Source organism: Pteropus vampyrus, unplaced genomic scaffold (assembly GCF_000151845.1).
Source record: "Pteropus vampyrus isolate Shadow unplaced genomic scaffold, Pvam_2.0 Scaffold15, whole genome shotgun sequence".
Classification (NCBI taxonomy): Eukaryota; Metazoa; Chordata; class Mammalia; order Chiroptera; family Pteropodidae; genus Pteropus; species Pteropus vampyrus.
The window spans coordinates 11,537,855-11,545,116 of NW_011888796.1; positions in this window are offsets into that span (position 1 = coordinate 11,537,855).

Genomic DNA, 7,262 nt, shown 5'->3' on the forward strand with positions numbered 1-7,262 from the left:
AAATTGCAGTGCTGACATGAACTCAAAACCTTCACCATTCCAATTCATTGTTTGAAAACACATGTTTCAGTACCAGAGTGGTAAAAACTCCCTAGCCAAGAATTGCTGCTTTCAATCCACACTCCTATTGGTGATTTTTTAAATTTCCTAACAATTAAATACTTAAATAATGTTACAATCACTCCTCCTGTTTCTTATATCAAATCATACCATGGAATTCCATTTAGATCTTTCCTCAGCGAGAAGGAAAGAAGAGTGAATGAAAGTATACCATTCAAAATATTAAAAATGATCTGGGAGAGATGGAAGTGTGTTTCATTACCTAGGGTTACTGAATAAAGGAGAATAAAAGGACGTTGTTGCAGCATTTTATTATCCATTCTCCAGCCTAGTGCAGCTGTGGGACTCTTGGTAAAACTGCTGCTTTATCTTAAATGAACGGCAGTATGTTGCAGTACTGAAGTGTTTCAGAAGAACAGTCACTCCATTATTTTTGCAGAGATTACCTGCTTCAAGTGAAACCTATACGGAATCCTTTCTGACCTGTTTGGTATTGTGATATTGATAACCAGCCACACTTTCCAGCCCCTTATCTTGCCTTCTACGGGATAATCTTTTCTTCTGGATCTTAATTCTGCTAATAGCACCCTTGACTGGCTGCCAGACAACAAACACAGGCAGGTGAAAAATGAATGGCTCCAGCCTGACCACTGATAACTTCCAAAGGCTTTTTATTCTCAGAATTCCCTCCAAAAAATACAAGATGACAGGATGCCTGTCAATCTCATTCCTCTTGCTCTGTTCTGCAGGCACCCACCCTCCCCCTCTAGCCACCTCCCTTCTTACAATTTATTCCTAAGGGAATGGCTAATTGATCTCTGTCTCTTTGCTTTTTTTCTTCAATGCATTTTTACTTTTTTTTTTTTAATTTAGAAAGTAATATATATGTGTTAAGAAGAGCTAGGAAACCCACAGCAGTTTATGAAGTTAAATGTTCTTTTCTCTCCTTTTTAGTAATGGTTAATCACTGAAAACAGTTTGATGTGACTTCTTCCAGACCTCTTTTACATACACATCAACATATGTCTATTTTCCTTTTTAAGTGACAGCAAAAAGTGACACCAAGCTATTCATGTTGTGTTGTTCTTAATAACTTCCTTCCTTAGATCCTTCCTTAGTACATATTCTTTATCCTTATTTGATGGCTAGAAGATATTTCATTTTATTTATGTAACATAATTCATTTAAACAATCCCCTACTTATAAGTATTTTGTTTCCAATTTTTAAAATAGTTTATGTATAATACATTTCTAATTTCATTTTCTACTATAAAGAACAATCTTATATTTTCACAGCTATCCAAGAATTATTTCTAGTCGAGGTTTTTAAACCCCCATAATTTTTGTGTGTTTTGGTTTCAGTATTTTTTTTTTTAAATACTGAAATTAAAGGTGGGGGTTGGAGAAAGTAATTTCCCATGTAACTGGTTACCACATAGATTTACCTTCTGTGATTCTCTTGATGTAGTTTAAAATGAACTAAATGAATGTGTACCATGGGTATGCAAAATAGTTTTAGAGAAAATACTTTCCTGATTTATTATCTGTGGAAATAAGTTATACAATTCTGGGAGAAAAAAAAAAACCCAGAAGTTTTTATTCTGTGAAATCAATATACTACATTGTATAGCACTTGAACTCCAAAAAGTGCTGAAAACAGCTTACTGCCTTCCCTTCGCAAGGGGCTCTGGAAAGCCCATAGCACAGGCTTCAGGGGAACAATGGCTTGTTTGCTCCAGAGTAAAATTTTGTACTCCTGAAAAAATCTCTGTCATTCTGTTACTCTCAGACCTGGGCACGCTATTTAACAAAGTAATGAAATCAATCTCAGAATAAGACTCATTTGGTACCAAAGCAATGATTTAGGTGGAACATTTGAACATATGATCATAAGGTAAGTCCTACTAAGGAGGCCTGGCATGATTAGCTTTGCTGGAATATATAAAAGTATCAACTGTTCCTTCAGGGAAATCATTTTAATAGATAACAGCATGTTGTACAATGTTTCATCAGTGATATTTAGATCTAAATTAAGAGCAGTTGTGAGATGGGTTGCCGATTTTTCTTGTGATAAAAGGGAAATAGTTCAAGAAATATAGACCAGATGTTATCTTAATCCAGACCTCATGTAAAAAAGCACACTATGGGACAGTAATAATAGTCCATTCTACCTGTTTTTAATTTTCCTACTCTCAGACACCCCCTGTGAAAAATAGATTAAACCAACACATCATTTATGCATCAGCACTAGACGGGGGTTTACTTCGTATGGAATGTACAGATTGAAGTTTGCAGCCATTGGTTTTTGATAAATGTTTTAAAATGCTCATTTGACAGTAGCATTTAAGAGGAAACAACCCTTAGACAGCCAATGGCTTAGAAGGAAAATTCAGTTTGCGGATCATCCAGACTTCAATAAAGATTCTTAAATTCATTTCTCCTTGACTCAGAGTTAAAATCTGTAATAAATTTCAATAAAGTCAATATCAAATGGGTAATAAGAAACGTCTCCTGATTTTGAAAACTGCTTCTAGCTCTTTTCTGAGTATCTATCTATGGCCCTATTTGCAACTGTCAAGTAAGGAAGCATAGCTTACTTGGTCTCCAGAGTGCGGCATCCACTGTTCTCTGCCCCAGGTGGATGGGCAGAGGAAGGTGTCAAGGTTCATTTTGCTGAAGGGGAGCTTCTCAATTATGTTTCTATCATGGAGGCCCTCTCATGCCTCTTACCTCACCTCATCTGTGCCTGAGATAGACTGTGTTAATTGTGGTGTTGCAGGTTAAAATCTATTTCTAGGCAAGTCTTTGAAAGGTGTTTGTATACCTGAGAGCTACCCACAGGGGCCCTGAGAGCAGAAGGCGGCTTCAGGGGCCTGGCAGGGAGCCATGTGGGCTAAGCGAATGGGTGGAAGACTTGGAGGGAGGAGTAGGGGCCCTGGAGGCTGGAGGCACACATTTGAGGGTACTACTAAATTTCCATCACTATTATCATTCAGGTATGCTGGTTGGTGTTAAAGATTACTTGGTTACCTTTGTTTTCAGATAAATTGGAAATCTCTATTGTAATGTAAAAGCTCTCGTTTTTATCATAGCAAAATATACGTAACAATATTTACCATTTTAAGTGTAGTTCATCAAGTACATCACATTGTTGTGAAACCACATCTAGAACATTTTTCGTCTCCCCAAATTGAAACTCTGTACCCATTAAGCAATAACTCCCCATTCTGCCCTTGATAACTACCATTCTACTTCCTGTCTTTATGATTTTGACTATTCCAGGAACCTTGTATAGGTGGATTCATACAACATTTGTCCTTTTGTGACTGGCTTATTTCACTTAGCATAATGTACATGTGTCAGAATTTTTTCCTTTTTAAGGCTGAACAATAATATTCCATTATATGACTATACCACGCTTTGTTTATCCATTTATCTATCTATGGATACTTGAGTTGCTTCCAACTTTTGGCTATTGTGAATAACACTGCTATGAATCTCCTGATTTTTAGAACAACATGCCAGCCACATGAGCATGTCTTCAGGCTAGATTGAGGCCTTGGGAGGCCAGTTGCGTCTTCTGCCTAAGAGAGTGTGTGGCAGCCAAATCTTACTTTTTCTCAAATGGAAAGTAGCTATGTATAGAAAGGGATACTAAAGCAATAATTTAATGAAGTCCCCAGTGACCCAAAAGAGTTAAAAATAGGCTGGAATTCTCTTCCTGGGCATGCTTTCCCAGAGGGAGAACTCCTGTGATTACGGCTGCCTCCAGGCCTTGCCTTCTTTCTGTTGTCTGATACCAACAGCAATTAGTGTGCTGAATGGAAAAATCTCTACAACCTCCGTGAAAGCAGCACCTATCCTGCGGAAGACCCCTTCAACTGCTGGCATTTTTTTTTTTTTTTCCAGGAGAATCAATGCTCTTTTCAAAATTTGATATTTCCATTTTTATTTCAGGACAGAGAAACAAGACTGTGTAATAAGAAAAATGAGCCTTTAGGGGCCGCCCACGCAGCTCGACCTCTGCAGGGGCTGTTGTTCCAAATAGCTTCAATACAGATTACAAATCAGGATTTACATTTTTAAATAATTAACCTTCCGATCACCAGTGACAGTCTGAGGGCATTTTAATGACGATTGTTGTTTTAATTGGAGTGACAGCAAAAGCTTTAGAAAACTGCCTTTTCTTATCACAGTCTAGGCAAAAATGCGGTTTTAGTCATTCTGAAGAAATAACTGCAAGTTTTCTTAACTCGTAAGTTACCTTCGAAGATGTCTCTCACTCAGCACTGTACTTCTCAGTGCTGAGCACCGAGCCATGCACACTGCGGGTGCTCGAGAAACATTTGTAAATACTGGACTTTTTCACAACTATATGCAATTATTATAGGAAGGTATTAGAAGGGTTTCAAGAATGAGGAAACCTCAGAATGTGGGATTAAAAGTACATCTCAGTTTCTGTGTTTTGAATATTCTTTCTGAAATCGATATTTGCTTTTAAAACAAAGACTTGGGAAAATGAGCTCTTAATGTAAAAAAGATCCCATCAGGAGTTGCAGCAGGACATACAGGTTAATACTGAAAGCGTGTTATTAGTAATGACCAAAGACCTTTAGCCTCCTGTCCAAAATTCTGTTTTACTGTATAGAATGAGAATGTAAACTCTATCATGTTGGGCTATTTAGTAACTTATTAGTGCATTCATCTTTTCATCATTTGACAGGTGGAAGTAGTAGTTCAGTTTTTAGTTTTAATTATAAGGGATTCCAGATGTAGAATGCTACACAAATTAAAACCAGAGCTGCTCATATGTCTTTTCAAAGCAAGCTGACTTCAAGGTATCTGCTTTTCATTTCAAAATGTTATTAAAGCTATTACTAAGAAATTCATAGTCTTAGCCTGTTCCAATAATTGACACCTTTAAAGTGACTAAACAGATTTAGAGTGTGCAGAAAAGTAAATTTGTCTCAGAGAATGACCCTAATCATCTATTTCCATATAATGGACAAATCAGTGTCCTTGGTATTAGCCTGGGAATCGATGAATTAAGCTGAAGGGTTCCCCTCTTCTCTTGCTCTTTCTCGGTTTTACTTTTGTCTTCCTAATTAAACGTTATTTACAGGAATTGATAAGTTAGAGGTGAAGATTCCATCATCTGAGCTTACCTGAACTTGAGGTTCCTCAATTTTATTTTCGCTCCTGGGAACGAGCAAAACTATTTTCATAGAAACGAAACAACTGAAACTAGAAAGTTTCTGTTTTTTTAGTTATTTTGATAAGCAGTCTTGGGGAAGTCCTGTCCACTCAAACTTTCCAACACCCATTTCCTTGCTCGCTGTTCATTGTACACCTATGAAAATGGCTTCATAAAGGGCAGAGATTTTTAGTAATTAGAAGGATAGCTGGCCGGGCTGATAAATTAGAGAAATAACTTGTTTGGTGTAAACCGAGCCTGTTTCTGACGCAGAAATGTTAGGCTTTTATCCTCTGGAGTGTGATTGAAAGGGTGAGAAGTTAATTTGGCAGCCTCGCTTCTATGGTTTCATAATGTTTCTCTCTACCCCCTCCCTCCAGCCCCAGCGAAGCCGGGGGTTGCAGTGCTTTGCGCCTGCCCTCATACAAGGCAGGACCGTGACCCGAAACGGAACCCCTCTCCCCAGGGCACTTTCTGAGCAGCAACAGCTTGGCTCAAGTGTTTCTTATGAACAGCCGTCCTGAGCACTTGATCTAAATCATGCCATTTCCTTCACAGCGTGGCACAGTTAACAAGTCAGTGCACCAACACAATCTACAGATGGCAGTTCAAAAGGTGCGGGTCCCCCCAGCAAGATAAAGGGCAGGCGGTTCCAGGGGGATGCTCATTACCCGGATGCAGCCGGGGGCTCTGGCGGGGTGTGAGCTCAGGGCTGGGAGGCGGGTGGGGGGCGGGCGCGGGGAGGGAGTGCGTCAGCCCAACTCCGAAAATGCACGCGTGTCTTCGCAAATCAAGCCCGTGTTCGGAGAGATGTGTTATTGAAGTAAAGTGCCAACAGCTTGCAGAGAAAAGCTGACTTCCCCCAGGCTGCCTCCTTCCAGAGCCTGGAGAGGAGAGAGGGTGGTGACAGGGTACAGCACTTACCTTGCTCCATTTATCTGCAAACCCTGGCAATTTCCTGAGCAAAGCCCCCAACATCAAAAGCGGTGGGGGGAACTACCGGCGAACGCACGCGTCCCCCAGCGCTGGGAAAGCGCCCGGATCCGCAGAGGCGGGGCCGCTTTCTAGATCGCGGCCTGCGCTCCTGCGCAAATTACATTAGTGCTAATGTCCAGCGAAGAATCTACGAGACATATTGGGCCTTTAGACTTCAAAACAGGCCTAAATTGGAACCACATTGCGGGAATACTTCTTAGCTAACATTTATATTACTTCAGTTACCAAATCCAGACTAAGTCCCGGACTCGGCAGGGGAGGACATAATATATTAGGAAGTAAGAGGAGGGTGTTCTCTTCTGGCCTCCTTTTATAAAACCGTACAAAACCTTTCCACGTACTAGCAAGGAAATGACTGCTAGGCCCTAAAATGTGGATTTCCAGAGGTAGATGGGGGGCCGCTCCCCGCCCAGGCCGGCCCCCCAGCTGTGTGTCTGCCGCGCCTTGGGGCTGAGTTTGCGCACCCGGAGTCAGGCTGCGGGGAGAAAGGCTCGGGTATCAGGCAGGTAATTAGACACGAAGAGCGAGATTCAGCGGGGGCTCGGTGGGTTGTCAGAGGATGAGATCTATCTCAGGAGACCCAATCAGCCTCTCCTATACTGATCTTTGAAAGCAAATCTCTTTGGGAACGCGCGAGCTGGTGCTTTACCACGAATTTCAGCGCTCAGGAGAAAGGAACGCCGCAGCGCAGTTTATTTCTGAATTCTGTCAAAGCAGCCGGTGAAGATTTTTCCTTTCTGCACTCATTTTAATGGGATCGTACTGAGTTGGAGAACATTCCTACAACTCAGAAATTTCAACAGCAGAACTGCCTCAGAGGGGCCTAGATGGTGTGAAAGATACTTTTAAAGACTATACGAGAAGAATTCAAATTTTCAGAGTGTCTTCGAGGTAATTCTGGTGCCCCGACTGGTCTGAAGTTTACACCGGTGTTAATGCCTTTGCCAAAAGATCCCCACCACGAACTCCCTTATTTTCCCATTTTTATCCACCCACCTCCCCCGCAAAAAGG